The sequence below is a fragment of the Punica granatum genome, chromosome 2 (assembly GCF_007655135.1).
Source record: "Punica granatum isolate Tunisia-2019 chromosome 2, ASM765513v2, whole genome shotgun sequence".
Classification (NCBI taxonomy): domain Eukaryota; kingdom Viridiplantae; phylum Streptophyta; class Magnoliopsida; order Myrtales; family Lythraceae; genus Punica; species Punica granatum.
Genome location: NC_045128.1, coordinates 12,012,703 through 12,028,909, shown reverse-complemented (window position 1 = coordinate 12,028,909; position 16,207 = coordinate 12,012,703). Strand labels below are relative to the sequence as shown.

The following is a 16,207-nucleotide window of genomic DNA, read 5'->3' as shown; positions in this document are numbered from 1 at the left end:
CCGACCTGAGTTTCCTAAAATCAGGTGAGGTCTCGAGTCAAGACGCGCAAGTCCTTCCTAGACATCCATGTCACATTGAGCCACGTGTCTCGGGTTTTATAAAATTTGCAAGTTTTGAGAAGGGCACCAACATGTGTTTGCAACCCATCGACGTATGTTACCAATTTATTACCAATTCGTGCAAAATTATTAGGGCCAAGTGAGTTAATTAATTGCATGAAAGTCCCAATTACCCCGTTAGTGGAATTATTGATTTAATTAATGTTTTGCCAAATGCTCTAAATATGCGGATTTCAGACTGTCAAGCCGATCATTGATGGACCGTCCGATGCGAATCCTAATTCCCGACCACCTTGGGATTTAAAAATTAATTTTATGTCGAGTTTGCATGATTAAATCGATTCATGTGAGGTTTCGATTAAAACGAGAAAATAAAGCGCTTAAACACGGATCAAGAGCACATTATCACGTCAAGCACGACAAACATACATATTTTACGCAATCGGTGCCGCCATGATCATGATAAACACATACAAACATACACAAACATAATATTAACGGAATCGATAAAACGGCACCGACTCATAGAAGCGGAAATTATATACATATAATTACAGAAAACAAAATATTTAAACGGGGCACATACGTTGTCGGTCGGGGATCCAAGTAGGAAAGGGTTGGGTGTCTTTAGAAAAAGTTCAGGGACTGATTTGAACAATTTTAAAAGAATAGGGACTGATTTGAAAATTCGGATAAAGTTTTAGGAGACTGATTTGAAAATTCTGGAAAATTGGGGACTGTGTAAAAATTACTGAAAATGTCCCAGGACTTGTTTGAAACGAATTTGAGAATTCGGGCTGATCTGAAAAGTGAAAAGATGCCCCAATGACCAAACTGAAACAACTTTAAAGGTTTCCGGAACTGGTTTAAAAATCTTGAAAAATTCAGGGACTGATTGGAAAATGCTAAAAATGGCTGGGACTTGACTGAAACTAATTTTAAAATTCAGGACAGATCTGAAAATGGTGAAAAATAGCCCCGGGACTAAATTGAAACAACTTGAAAAGTTCCTAGGAGTGGTTGGCAATTTCTGGAAAATTCAAGGACTGATTGAAAAATGGTAAAAATGGCTGGGACTTGACTGAAACGAATTTTAAAATTCTGGGCAGATCTTAAAAGGGTGGAAAATAGCCCCGGGACTAAACTGAAACAATTTGAAAAATTTTTTGGAGTAGTTGGAAAATTCTGGAAAGTTCAAGGATTGATTGGAAAATGGTAAAACTGGCTGGGACTTGAATGAAATGAGTTTTAAAATTCGGGGCAGATATGAAAAAAATAAAAACGCGTCCTCAGGATTGAAATGAGACAAAATGGAAAGTTCGTAAAATCGAGTTCGGGAAATTCCGATCACCCACGCAACCCAAGAACGCTCATTTCACATCATATCCATTCAAGCAAACATTAATATTCAGAAATGGAGCCCTAAACATGTCACTAAGTCGGGGATTTACCTAGTTCGAGAAGTTAAGGGATGGTTCGGTAAAATAAAAAAAAAATTAAAACGCTCGGCGAGTTGGGCCGGGCTGTGACAGGCCGGACTGGGCCGAATGGGCTGCTGGATTTAGGGCTGGGCCGATGGGCTACTGTTGGGCCTGACTGGACCGCGGCTAGTGGGTCGGACTGGATCGCGGCAGCTGGGCTGGGCTCTTGGGCACGGGCTGGGCCTCCATGCATCTATTCTGGCCGCTCACGGGTGACGCCTGTGCGACCCGAAAAAAGAAATTGACCCGGTTAGCTAAATCCGAAACACAGAGGGAGAAGGGAGGTCCGAGGGCGGCTGGCGACGAGTCAAGGCGACTTCCGACTCCTAGGGAAGGGGCCACGTCTGAGCTATGGGAGAATCCGAGCCAAGAGAGAGAGTGCTGGGAGTTGTGAGCGTGGGAGCTAAGGGCGAATGAGGGAGTTGGGGGGCCAGTGACCAGCCGGGAATGCGTGAACGAGCTGGGGGGCCAAAGCTCGAGCTGCCGGTTTTTTTTTTGACACCGAGAGAGAGAGAGCGAGAGAGAGAGAGAGAGAGAGTTCCCGTGTCTCCGTTCCGAGAGCTGAGGGCGAAGTCGGTATGGGAGCCGAGGGTCGCGGATGAGCTAAGGGCGAAAGCCAGTTCCGAACTGCCGGTTTTTGTTCGAAAAAACCGAGAGAGAGAGAGAGAGAGAGTTGGCGTGCACGGTAGAAGTTGGCGTGTGCGGAGGAAGAAGAGGACGGTGCAGGTCGGAGCAGAGGTAACGTGTGCAGAGGTCGGTGCAGTGGTCGGGTTCAGTCATGGCAGGGAGGAAGAGGAGAAGAAGAAAAAAAGAAAAGAAAACGAAAGAAAGGAGGAAGAAGAAGAACATGATGGTACGGGGAAAGGTAAGAAGAAGGGAAAGCCATGGTCAGAAGTCAGCAGTCTGACTTCTGACCGATTTTGAATTTTTTTTTTTCAAATTTGACGAGACTACAAATTGAAAATTTCGTCCTCTTGATCGGACGTCGAAAAAATAATTCGAGACTGCTATCATGCTCAGAAAAATTCGCTGATCAATATTATGTGATAAAATTATTTTCAATCTCGAATTTTGTCCCCGATTTTGAAAATTGACGTCGATATACGCGAAATTCAAAAACGTCCCAAATAGTATTATTTTTGACAGATCATAAAATTGGTGTTAAATTAGGAAAATTTGCTATTTACAAAAATTCGTGAATACACTAGTAATTAATTGGAAATACTTCCCTCACGGGTGGCAAAAATGACGATTTTGCCTTCTGGAACCGGTGGACCAAAATTGGGTGCTGACGCTACTCTGATACTATGATGAAATTAAATATAGGAGAGATTATTAGATATACTGGGGCGTGGTTGCCGCCAAGCCACAGGGATTTCTTATTCACAAATGACTCAATGAATACATGAAATAACTCGCCTATTTATAGGCTTCGTGAAGTAACGAAGCTAGGAAGCAAATGATATCCGAATATGAACATACTATCAAATCAGATATTAAAAATCCTAAAATATCAACCAACCTAATAGATCGATATGATCTTATTTCAGAATATTCTATATCCTAACTAACTGTAATAATATCTCTAATATAAAGATCATTTGTCAGAGGCCTCGGTCGACATGTGCATTCAAGGGATGCATTGGGGCTTATGTTAGATCTTGTAGGGACTTAAACCATGCACCTTTGAAGAATTGGCAACATGTGCACATGACATGGAGCTGAGCTTCAAAATCAGCGAGCCACAATGATTGCCTATTCAAGAGAATTGGGAAATTGACGATCAGCAAGAATCAAACAAAGGGGCAAGCCTCTCGTTGAAACTAAAAGTAAGCAAGTCCTGGAAGTAAATGCTGATCCTATACCAAAGGAGGTACAAGACCTGAAGAAGCTGTACACAGTTGAGACTTTCGATTTCTCTTGAAACTTTGTCGAACCAAAGATTCAAAAGACCTCAAGAATGACGCATTGGATCAAGTCCAAAGGCCCCGGTGGTTCAACTTGCACTCCTCGTCCGAAAATAAGCTACATAAGCCCCCACTCAAGACCTCCATCGGATCAAGACCAAGGGCCCCATGATCAACAAACACCCCTCGACAAGAATAAGCTACATAAACCCTCGTTTTGATTCCAATATTGAATAATAGCCTAAAGGCCTCGCTGATCCATGAACCTCCCTCGATTGAGAACAAGCTATGCAAGCCCTCACTCAAGATCCTAAACCTTTAAATTCTCACTTGGGCTTATTCAGACTTGAGCCAATCTGCAACCCAAAAGCTTAAACTGATAGGTTACTGGACCCAAGTCTCATATAAGCTTGTGGTTTCTTTATCAATTTTTTTTATGTGGGACAACATATCTCAACACTCGCCCTCACGTGATAACGTGTGGTTCAAAACGTGCCACGTTCGGACATCCTTTTCCGAGCTCGTGCAAGGGGGGATAAACACCAAAGTAGCCTCGAGCTCCACACTCGGGCCTAACTAGAGGTGCACCCTTAGCTACCTCGAAACTGGACTGAGTCACTATTGGGCCCGATTAACATGAGGCGTACTCTTAGCTGCCTCGAAACCAAATTTAACGTGGTATGAACTCACACGAGCACGTAGAAGCATAACACGTTCTAATACCATGTAAAATTCTCACTTGAGCCTACACAGACTTGAGCCCATATGCAATCCAAAACCTTAAACTGATAGGTTGCTGGACCCAAGTCTCATATAAGCTTGCGGTTTCTTTCTCAATTTTTTCATGTGGGACAACATATTTCAACAGAATTGGACCAAGCCCAAAGGCATCGGTGACCAACAAACATCCCTAGATTGAGAATAAGCTACGAAGCCCTTGGTTGAGGAAGACTTCAGGAAAAGAAAAAAAAAATTCTACAGGGACTACGTATTGACTTGATCCCTTACCAGGGGCACCTAAAATAGCTAAGGTTCAGTCAATGAAAAAAAAAAAAAAAGAGGCATGTGCAACAATGCCACGGAATATGGCCATAAGCCAAGTTGAAGGATTGAGCGCCTCAAATTAGTTAAATTATGCTCAAGTGAATGTCTTGATTTCTCTGCAACAATGTGACGTGACCAGCGATCCATTATTCCGTCAATTCACGAAATATATGCGTCAATTACTCCGCTAATTTGACGAGAATTCCGTTACAAGAAGGAAAGAATGCATTCACTCCGTTAATCACGAAATGTGATAAACGCTTCGTTAAAAAGGGGAAGCGAATACCACCATCTTCAAAATCACTTCAAGGGTGTTCCATCAATTGGCAAGAAGCTCCAGGAATACTCCGTTAAACGCTCCTTTAAAGTGCTCAATTAAAATGCTCCTGTGAACGCTCCTTCAAAATGCTCCGTAAGCCCGGCAGTTGGCCGAACTCAAAATTAAATCACTCCGTTGATTCGCAGTGTCAAGGCAGGATGATTGGTCGTTCGCATCAGGAGTTTAATTCACCGAAGGCACGTGAGTGTGAAATAGAAATAAACGGGAAAAGAAGTTGTGAATAGAGACTTACTCGCGACAACGATAGAAATCTCATAAACGATTAAATCGCACGAAGGATATGTCAGCCTCACTGGGGGGAGGAACAAAATTGCATGGATGAATTAAAATTAGATGGTACAAAAAAATGTATGGCATATACTTGTACGTGTATGGTTTGCATGAGATTTGACATATTTAAAAAAAGAAAAAAGAAGGCCTTCGCAAGTTGTGATTAAAGCTAATGAGGAGATTGATCCACCGAAGCAACATACAAGATTTGAAAAAAAAAAAAAAAAGAAGAAGAAGAAGAAGGGACGGCCTCACCTATGATTTCGAGAAGCTGCAAATCAAAGGACGCCCCACAAGCTTTACTGGCAGCACACGAAGGATCAGCTAGTAACACCCACACGAGAAAAATATACGAGAACGTAAAAGAAGAACGTAAAGAAGAATTACACACCGGCAGCATACCTCAAGAGAACGTCGTGTCTGCTATTGAATCGAAGAATGAAAGCTATGGGCCTATTTATAGAGCAAGAAGTTGTTGGATTCGAAATTTATATCAGATTGCATCCAAGGAAATCAGATTTATTTCGATACAATTCAGAAGATGTGATTCTTGGATACTTATATCACGGCCAGGAAGACAAAATTTGGGGATTTGATTTATAATAATCAAATTGAAGTTTGAAGAGAATATATGGTCATCTATCTGTCCCATGGAAGCTCAGATCAAGAGAATTTCGGTCTTGGATTTTGGAATTTAAAATTTAAATTCTTGCATGGAGCAGCATTGGTGGATATTTCATCCGGTGATCTCTTCTTAGGGCAGGCAATAAAGAAATCTCATACGCTCTATTCAAATTGGATTTGATGGAGAACATATTTTCTAGAAATAAATGTGGAGATGGAAAACAAAGAAAAATGTGCCATTATCCATTGAAGAAAGTTAAAAAAAAAATGCGTCATTTCAAATCGAGACTTGCACGTTTTTACACTCGGCTAAATCGAGTTGTGCATAGTCTCAAGAGGGTATTGTAGATGGTGAAAATTTTTTAATTGAATCACAAATTTCCCCATATTATTTCGAATACTTTTAGTACCTAAATAAGTACAGTATTAATATTCGAGATCCTAAAATACCATGTGCGCATTATGGGTAAATTCAGTATTTCACCATATTTGGTGTTAATTGATTATCTAAAATAAATAAGTTAATTTCCGATAATTAGTAACTGACAAGATCAAGAGGTTACATAATATATTTTAAATGAATATAAATTTATTTTAAATAGAAAAAATCGGACTATTACCATGAAATAACCAATCAGGTGCAAGTACGAAAATTCATTACTTGGGCCTCCACATCTATAAATAGGAGTCTTCATTCTTTACAAAGGGACCTTCCCGAGGACAAAAGCTTCATAGAGTTCTGAGAAGAAAAACAAGTGCTCTGCAAATTAAAGGAATACGAAAAATATTTCACACTCAAAGGAAGAACACGAAGAATGACTGATAAAGATGTGAAGACCCCGACGAGCTTCACAATCGAATTAGAACAAGCACACATGCCCCGGCGATTTTAAAGGTGTTCGTGTTTAAAGGAAAGTCTCCGCACAAGCACAAAGCCGGAGTTCCATTTACGTGAACACACAAAGCCTAATCGCAGACTTTTGAGATCAAGTCCTAAAGACCCTCTTAACGGCGTTTAGGTTAAGCGAAAAGAATCGGAGGATTTTTCTTTGTAGTTATAATTAGACAATTAGAAATTGTAACTCACAAATCAAATCAATTAAAAAAATTATTGCATAAATTTCGTGTCTTATTTCAGACTAGAAATTTGTCATGCACAACGAAACCGTAATAAATGGGTGCAAAATAGCAAATCCATTATTAATTCATATGTTAATGTACTACATAGAAATGAAAAGATAATAGTTAATCTTGTAGTAAAAAATAATATATGAATATAAAAAATACTCAAAAGAAGACATTTCAAATTTTTCGATCATTTATTGTCATTTTATTAATAAATAAATATATAAATAAGAAAATAAATAGTCATTTGTAATTATATAAGTTAAAATCAATTTAAAAATTTTAACAATCATAGTTAATATTATAAAAGATCAATTAAGTAAATGTTTCATTCAATTGATTGGGTCATCTTAAAGGATTTAAATTTATTAAAATTAATATATGAAATATCAGTTATAATAAATAACATCCAAGTAATGAAGCTAGGCTTTTAGAATATTATTTTTAATCAAATAATACTAATGATTTGATCTAAAAGTATTCAAATTTTAAATAAAATTTCTCATAAATTAAATTGATAACAACAATGATGTATGTAAAACATGAATTTCTTATTAAAATTTTTATATATATATATTTGATATATATTATTCTATCAAAACTCTGAATTTACCACATTAAAGTTTATAAAGTATAAAAAATAAACTTTTACATGTTGATATAAACTATAAATTTATACAAATTATTGCTTTTGTATTTAAATTTTTATATTAAAATTTTCTTTGCAAAACCATCAAGGGTGATGGTTTAGTGGTTCCAAACTTACTCCTATATGGTTTGGAGGTCTCCAAGTCTCGAGTTCGAATCTTCCAAGGGCATATGCTAGGGTGGGCTATTTGACTTGGGTTTGGGATCATCTCCGGCTTCTGTGAACTATACTAGGCCCCTGGTGGTGCTACGCTGGCAGAGTCAGTGCTTGTGCATGTTATTCAGTTCGTCTTATATATTCGCGATTGAAAACGAGAATCCGAACATTGCGTAGCGGAAAACGACAATGTTGTCATCATTGCTACCCACCACATTACCTATAAAAAAAATTCTATACAAAATTCATACAATGTATGAGTTCAATAAGCTAATATAAGTATATGAGAATAATTTTGTGCATCGCACGAGTATTAAACTAATGAAATAGTATTGCTAAGTTGAATTCAGACTAATCCTTGATGTGTTGGGCCAATGGGCCTTATCCACCCATGATGGGCCATTTACGCCTAAGGGCTTAGTCAACGAAATCAACCCCCCTCCACCTTTTTTTTTTTTTTCAGTTCTTTAGGGAGGTCGGTGGATCTAACATAATGAAATAAAAATCCTTATAGAGAATAAAGAGACACAAGTGGTCTCTAACGAGTATTAAACTTGGAATCACTTGGTTACCAAACGAAAGGTTGCGTTATTACGCTACGCTCTCTTTGATTCTTTCCACCTTTTTTAGTATGAACCATGGTATTTGGAAGCCTAATAGGCCTCAACTAATCCAGTCGAACCGAGTCGGCTTATTAAAGGGTAAAACTCTCACAGCGTAAATTCATCCATAAAACTCGAACTCGAGACCTCACTTAAGGGAAATAAGGGTTTGAACCACTTGAACCAACTCACATTGGTAATTCTCTCTGCCTTTCTTCCATTGCTGCACACTGGTATGCGTTCAATTTTGGTAACCTACACATTGAATTGGGATGACAATGAGAATTCATAGAGTTTGGCATGACTTTCCTTACAATAGAACACAAATATCCAAGGGTAAGCATTTTAGTGATAGATAGAGCATGACATAATAGAGAGTGATATATTGATTGAGTGATAGGATACATGATCGGGATGATGAGATTCAATATCTTAGGGATTTGCAATATCCTAATTAGTTATTTAGTATATGTCAAGAGTTGGGATTGGAATAAGAAATCAAAATGACCACCTTACCCTCAAAACAATATTTTTTATACACTTTTCAAAGAAAAATTTCAAATATAAAATAAAGAAATCATCATACAGAAAAAGAGATTGAACAATCAGGGAGGAAGGAGAGGCGTAGTGAGGGCCCTGATGCAAACCACCACCATTGGTGAGGTCATCGGTGACCTCGTCTGGAGCGGTGGTAGCCCCGGCAAGCCCCTGCCACCACCCCACAATTTGTCAGTTATGGTTTCAGAACCGTAACGTTTGACAATGCAATTATGAAAGTGTTCCTTTTTTGAAACAATTTCCTCATGGCCTGTTGATTCTCAATCCGAAATTCTTATGTTGTAATTTTGTGTGCATTTTGAAGCACTCTGTAAGACCTTTCAAAAGGTTCAATGAGGATAATCCTATTGACTCATGTGCATAGAGTGGGTAATCCATTGGCCTATTAATAACGGTTTTTTCTTTTGGGCGTGTTACTAATAACGGGATTGAATATTATTGGATTGTTTTACTCGAAATTGAAGATTTTCACGTCAACTCACCGTGACCGTGTTGATTTGATTAAGAACTTCGATCATGTTGTAATAGGGGTAGAAGCAGTTACAAGTTCTAAGCCATTGTGATTTAATTAATGGTAACTTCGGTTAGTTTTAGTTAATAAATTTTTTGCAATAATATCTATTTATTATTAGTATAAAAAAATTTTAATTATTGAAACAAAAGAAAAGATAGAACGAAAAAATGAGGCATTGGATTTATGAGGCTACACAACTTAGACTTTTGGGTGGATTTTGCAAGTATTATTATGCATTGGATCCGGATCAAATTTACCAAACATTAGATAATTTTTCTTTGGGTAAAATACACTTCCATCCCTTAAAGTTTTGTCTAATGACACTCAAACCCAATCTTAATCAAAATAGACACTCCACCTTTCTCAATAGTAAAATTGATAATCCACCCCGTTGTCCATGTTGACCTAATTGAAAAAAATTCATTCGAAACTTAATTTTTAGCTTATTTTTCAATTTTATCCTAATTCATATTATTTTTCAATATTATTTCAATGTGACACAGGTAATCCACGTTTGGGTCATATTATTTAAATCATCAATAAATCTGTTAACATGCAAATTTTTTGTGGATGAAAAACGTTTGAAAATAAGAAAATACATTAAAAAAAGAAAAATAATGTCTTTAATTACTCTATTAGAGATCATCGGTGATCATTAAGATCTTTGATTACCTATGGTGGAGTATTTGCCATTGGCGAGGCTCTACTTGTAATATTGACATATTAAATTAGGACCTCTAAAATCTCAGTATTGGGTCGATATTAATAAATTGTGAAAATAGTTATCTGTAACTTCGTGGGAGCGTTGATGACATTTACTACAAAACACGAGTATTCACTATGGGCATGATCTCTCGGTGTCAAATATAGTGATTCTTGATATCAATCTCAAGAAGTGGATGTTTGGTCGTCGGACAACCTTGCCTTCTTTTTCTGATGAATGAACACCCATACTTTATATTGTTGAGAGTTCTAATAATTGTTGACGAGTTGTTCTCTTCTCTTTTTATTTCAAAAGATTTTTTATTTTTAAAAATATTACAAATTAATAAGTTTATCAAAAATTCAAATAGTATAACCAAAAGTGAATAAACCTTGTAGTATCAATTATCAGAATAATTCAAAAGAACAAAGATAGGATGAAAGTGAACAGAAAATAAAGATTGATGGTCAAAAGAAGTTTATCTTATTAAGTCATCAAGGTCAACGGAGTAGAGCATCTATTTTGGTTAAGAATGAAGTGGAGTGTCATTGCGTAAAATCTTAGGGGAGGAGGAGAGTGTATTTTACAAATTTTCTTTCCTCTATTTTCTTGTCTTTTCGGAGACAAGGATTAGGCCGTACTATTATTGTGTTCTCTCTCGGAGGTACACGGTTGTTTTATTGATACCATGCTATATGGTAGACAAGTATTGCCTTGGAAGATGCCAAGGCAACATTGAACTCAAAGGAGTTACAGAAGAAGGTGATGGAGTACCATGGAGCTAAATATAAAGGCCTAATAGCTAGGGGCAGATTGGGTGAGAAAGGGTCATGTGATAGGAACAACTTTAAGGGCTGAAGGCTAATTTGTTGAGATTATAACGAGGAAGGCCGTTTCGAGAGGAACTATCCAAAGCAGCAGGGGAAGCAACTCAAGTCTCGGGGAATATTGTTGTAAAGCGGTAGAAAGTTAAGAGGGAGGAGATAATCTAATAGTAGTTGGAAGATTCTTATTAACTGATAACACGAATTCCTTGGAATTCACTTTGTAAGCACCCCTTTTCGACTTAGCCTAAGTCACCATCGGCAACAAACCCCAGGCGCATTATTAGTCAAAGAGCAAACCTAAAAAGGGAAGAAAACACGGGAGGATAGAGTAACAAGACAACTTGCAAGATGCATCATACAAATCCTCATGTATATGGTGCCTTCTTAAAATCAACACGGTGGTCGGCAACATTTTTCCCCGGGTTCACACGCAAGAAAAATAGTTTTTCAAAATAGCACGTAATTGTCTGATATTTTATTTTGAAACCCAACCATCCGCATTTTCCTTAAAATTTTGGCACCACAATTATTTGTGACTGATAGAAAATGCAAATGCTTTCATTTTGACATTTTATCTAAAAGGGGAAAAGTTCGAGACCAAGAAATCCATATTTTCGCGTAGCGAAAAACGTCTATCACGAGGTATTTTTGGGAAATTTTCTTCATTTTTGTGCCATTTTTCGAGAGAAAATATTTTCGTACCGATTTTCAAAAGAAATATTTTTCAGTAGTTATAAAATATTTTCAAATCAAGTTATACCAAAAAACACATCGGAAAATGGCGAAAATGGGTTCCCATTTATCCCGAGGGCAAAAGCGTATTTGCGGACAGGATATCTAAGTTAGATTTGGAAAAGCAGCAAATTAGACCACTGGAGGAAAACGACTCAACAAGAGGCTGGGTGGGGTTGCTCCCAGCGCCTCCTTTACAAAAGTGAGGGTACTAATAGAGCCGGAAGTGACGCTAGTAGCCGGACCAACTAGCGTCCAATCACGCACCCATAACAATAAAAAATTATTTTTGACCCCAAAACTCTTAGAAACATTAGAAAACGACCCTGACCACTTTTCTCCTATAAATAGAGGATGAATTTTAAGTTAGAAGGACTTTTTGGCTCACCTCATGTGTTGAGAAAGAGCTGAAATTCATATACATTCACTCCCACACACCCAAACACTTGTAACTTGTTTGGTTGGGCGGATAAAGATTTGAGAATCCGGCCCAAAGGAGGAGAATGGCTAATCTTTCGTTTCGGGTGCAATTTCGGACTCGGAATAGCAAATCCCAATTCGGCCCTAATCCTCTCCATCATCCTGATTTGCAAATCTGGGCCTGAATTTCCTACTCTAATTGGAGTTTTAATTCAAATAACAATATTGCCCCTCACTTCACTTTAAATTTTCAAAACATTTGTCATTCTTAATCTCAGTCTCATTCCCTCTTGTCTCCTCTCCACTGCCACTGCCTTTTCTCTCTCCTCACGAAGGCTCTCCAATCTCCATCCCACCCATGGAGCCACCTCCCCCCAAGGCCCCGCCCCCTTCCCCCGCCGTCGGATTCAACCGCCTCCTCCCCACACTCTTCCTACGCCAACAATTGGGACCCGAACCTCCCCGCCGCCGACCACGGCATGCCATCGAAGCTACGGCTAATGTGCAGCTATGGCAGCCATATCATCCCCAGGCCCCACGACAATTCCCTCTGTTACGTTGGCGGAGAGACCCGCATCATGGTCATCCCCAGACCCACATCGTCGGCGACGAGACCCGGCCCTTCACCCTCAAGTACCAGCTCCCCAATGAGGACCTCAACTCCCTCATCACCGTCTCTGCTGACGAGGACCTCGACAACATGATCGACGACCACAACCGTATTATACATTGAAAGGGCAATTTAGTCTTCAAAATTTAATTTTATCCCATTCTTTATCTATTTCGAGGTGAGACCAAACAAAAAAAAATTGATCCACATTCACAATTCTAATCCCTTCAAAGTCAAATTCCCTCCTTATTCTAATCCCCTCAATTCCTATCCTACCAACCAAAAGCCACGGTGGTTTCCTTAACAATTGTCTTATAGGTTTCCCGATCAAGGAGAAGTCAAGAGCTCAAGAAGGTGGTCCATCCCCAATCCTTGGAGCTCCCATTCAAGCACGATTCGCCCTCCTAGGTGCCACCTTCACCGACCCCCTCTTGAAGGATTCCCGAAGTTCTCCCGCGTTTCTGAACTTACGATTTAGGTATAACTTCTAAACTTGGTTCATAATATGAGTAAAACGATTTATAGGAATTGGACACTCCATGAACACCTAAAATAAAATCATGTGGCTAATAATCGGGTTTAGGATGTTAGATTACAGGTAGATAGGCCTCTGTGAGGTGTTTGTACATGTTTTGTGTGTGTTATGCTTGATTTTTAGTGTAGAAAAGCCGAGAGATGGGGAAAGGAGAGTAGGTTAACATGCATAATCACTAGAGCCGACCTTTAGGACCGATAAAAGTTCATCCATTTTGCGCTTGTGTGTTTCAGTGCCTTGAAATTCTTTTTTTCCAAACTTTTTCATGTTTTCACTTCAGTCCAAATCGGTTTTCTGAACCTCATCCGTTTCCAAACTCAGCTGAAATTTTTTCCCGCGTCTTCCTATGAGCTGTTAAGGCTACGCACTCAGTTTCAGTGATTTATGGGCGCTGACACTCATTTTATGGCCTTTTTCCGAACTTTACAGACTGTTACAAATCAGTCCAGAGGCATGCTTCAAACTTTTCTAAGTTTCCAAATCAGCCCAAATGGTTAAAAACATGTTTTTCCATCCGGAAAACCCGATTCCCACTCGTTTTTAGCTCAGGCCGTGCCTTTTCCTGACTTTACAGATTGGCCCCTGAATGTTCCAGAACTATAGAATGACACCAGAACGATTGGGACATGCTTAGCTTTGTCCCTGGGAACCCGATCTGTCATTTCGGGGCCTCTTTGATAAGTTTTGGGCACTCAAAAGGCTTTTATGAACTTTTTCCAGTCTTACAGATTCGTCCACGAACTTCTCCGAGCTGTAAATCGGACCCAAAATCATGAGAAACGTTTCCAGAATGTTCCCAGGCCATAAACGTTGCAGTTGGGGCTTTTCGAGTGATTTTTGGGTGTTTTTGAACAGATTTCGTAAACTTTTCCAGTTTTACAGATTGGCCCCTGAACTTTACTGAGCTGTGAAACAGCCCCAGAACATGTCGGACATTCTCAGAGTGATCCCTGAGCTGTGAGCTCCGAGTTTTGGGGCCTCCCGGGTGATTTTTGGGCAATTTACACGCATTTTTGGGCATTTTTCCTAATTTTACAGATTTGCCCGAACATTTCCAGAATCAGTAGATCAGCCCTCACTCATTTCCAGCATTTTCAAATCAGCTCCTCGACATATTAAATCGAATTAAATGCTATGTTTGTGTGATGGAAGAAAATAATTCGGCAATTCACATGCTCGGGTTTATATGAGTGAGTTCATGACAAGTGAATCAAGTGGATTGTGAGCAAGACCACGACATTAGGATTAATCAACTCGGAAAAGTAATAAAATGGGCACTTTAGACGATTAGGGTACCGATAAAAGCGGGTTATTGGCTTGCGAGCTTCTAACCTGTAATAGAAACCCCGAACTTGGATCTTCTAGACCGAGGTCCGACAAAAACTTAGGTGGTTAGCGTCATGCTCCGTTTAGGAATTATAGAATTCTAGTTAGCCTAAAATTAACTAGTGGCGGCTCCATCAATTACTCCACACCGATTTTTGAATGTCCCTCATTCTAGTTGGTACCACATGTCGACAGACGAGTAGGTGAAGTGCAAATCAACTTGCATGATGGTAGTGAGATGTTGTTGGTTGACTTTAGGCATGTACCTAGAATAAAGAAAAATTCAATCTTATTGGAAACACTTGAGAAGTTGGGTTATAAGCACAGGTGCCAATGTGGAGTCGTAAGAATCTCGATGGACCCCCTCCCAGTGATGAGGGGACTTTTGTAAAAGGATTTGGAAGATCTACAAGAAAGTTTGTCAATTTCAAAGATCGAGCCCAAAAAAAAGGTACTTGGAGTCACTTGGGTATGGCAGTGACTTGCTTGTTGGTGAGCTGAAAAATCACAAGTTGCACGCACATGGTAAGGCCTCGAAAATCCTTACTTGTCTTATAGCTTTTGTTGTTCATGTTTTGGTCAAGTAGATGATAGCACATGTGTCAAAGAAAGGTGGAGCTTGGGACAAAAGCTTGAATATCTTAACTTGTGGTCATATAGGGTGTTCAGATGGGAAGGTCTGGGGGGAAGGCAGACAACATTTTTACAGAAGTATTCGCACACAGGAGACAGACAGGGAGCATATGAGACTTATGGAAATGCGGTGGGTTTGTGGAGTAGGTGGTCTCATGAAATGTTAAAGTTAGGAGTATGACTTTTAAACATGTTAGCTTTGGAGTGTCCACAAAGGGAAAGCCGATGAAGTCTGATACTTCGGACGAGTCCAAAGTTGGCTTGGACTTGAGTAATAACATAGAATGAGGTGAAGCCCTTGAAAGGCTGTGATAAAGCAAGTAAATGGAGACCAATGCAATACTTGATGGAATAATTGTTAAGGTGGGAATTTATTGAGGTGTGTCTCGTGTTCACCCAAAAGCCTAAAAGACCCCCAAAGACTTAGAAACAAGGACGAGATCAACCAGAACGAGGAGGGGAGTTGGAAACATGCTAGTGCCATCGAAAATGGCAGCACTACGGCATCTTAGGCCAGATTGTCGTGGCAAAAGGGCAACAGTGCTGCGATAATGAGAGGTCATCAAGCTACTCTAAACGACCCCCTGTTTCCTTTCATGACGCAATTTTGCGGAGTCTCATAATATATTCAAAGGGTATATTTTCTAGAGATATTTTGGATATTTGAGGTGAGTCTACTAAGACATAACACGCTTGTGAGTGTAGGAATGACCGATAATTAATTATTTTTTAGTTTAATTTGTTGAAGTCTCCTAATTTGGTAGAGAGAGTGGTAAGAATTAAAAGAACTATGAGGCTTCTTAGGGTTGGGTCTTGTAATGGGAGTTGAAAAACACGAGTGCGGTCTCGGGATTATAGTTTATAATTTATCGATTTAGTGGAAATTCCAAAATGGATGTTTCTCCCGGTTAGGGGGTCTTATCAAGTGTATCTTGGTGTAGGTATTCTTTCTTCTCTATTTAAATCCTATAGCGACACTCGTCCCTAACGACTCACAATTTTACCCCATGCATATAGGTATGTTTCTTTTTTTTGGTGGATCATATATATATATGTTAAATGTTACCAACATATGCATATGGTTATTCTTC

General features: G+C 39.1%; 1 long non-coding RNA gene across 1 annotated transcript; it reads left to right on the top strand.

Moving 5' to 3' along the window:
• Positions 1–12,280: 12,280 nt before the first annotated feature.
• On the top strand, positions 12,281–16,207 carry LOC116198197. The gene is made up of 2 exons (XR_004155159.1): positions 12,281–15,008; positions 15,144–16,207. It is a non-coding gene; the product is annotated as an uncharacterized LOC116198197 (long non-coding RNA).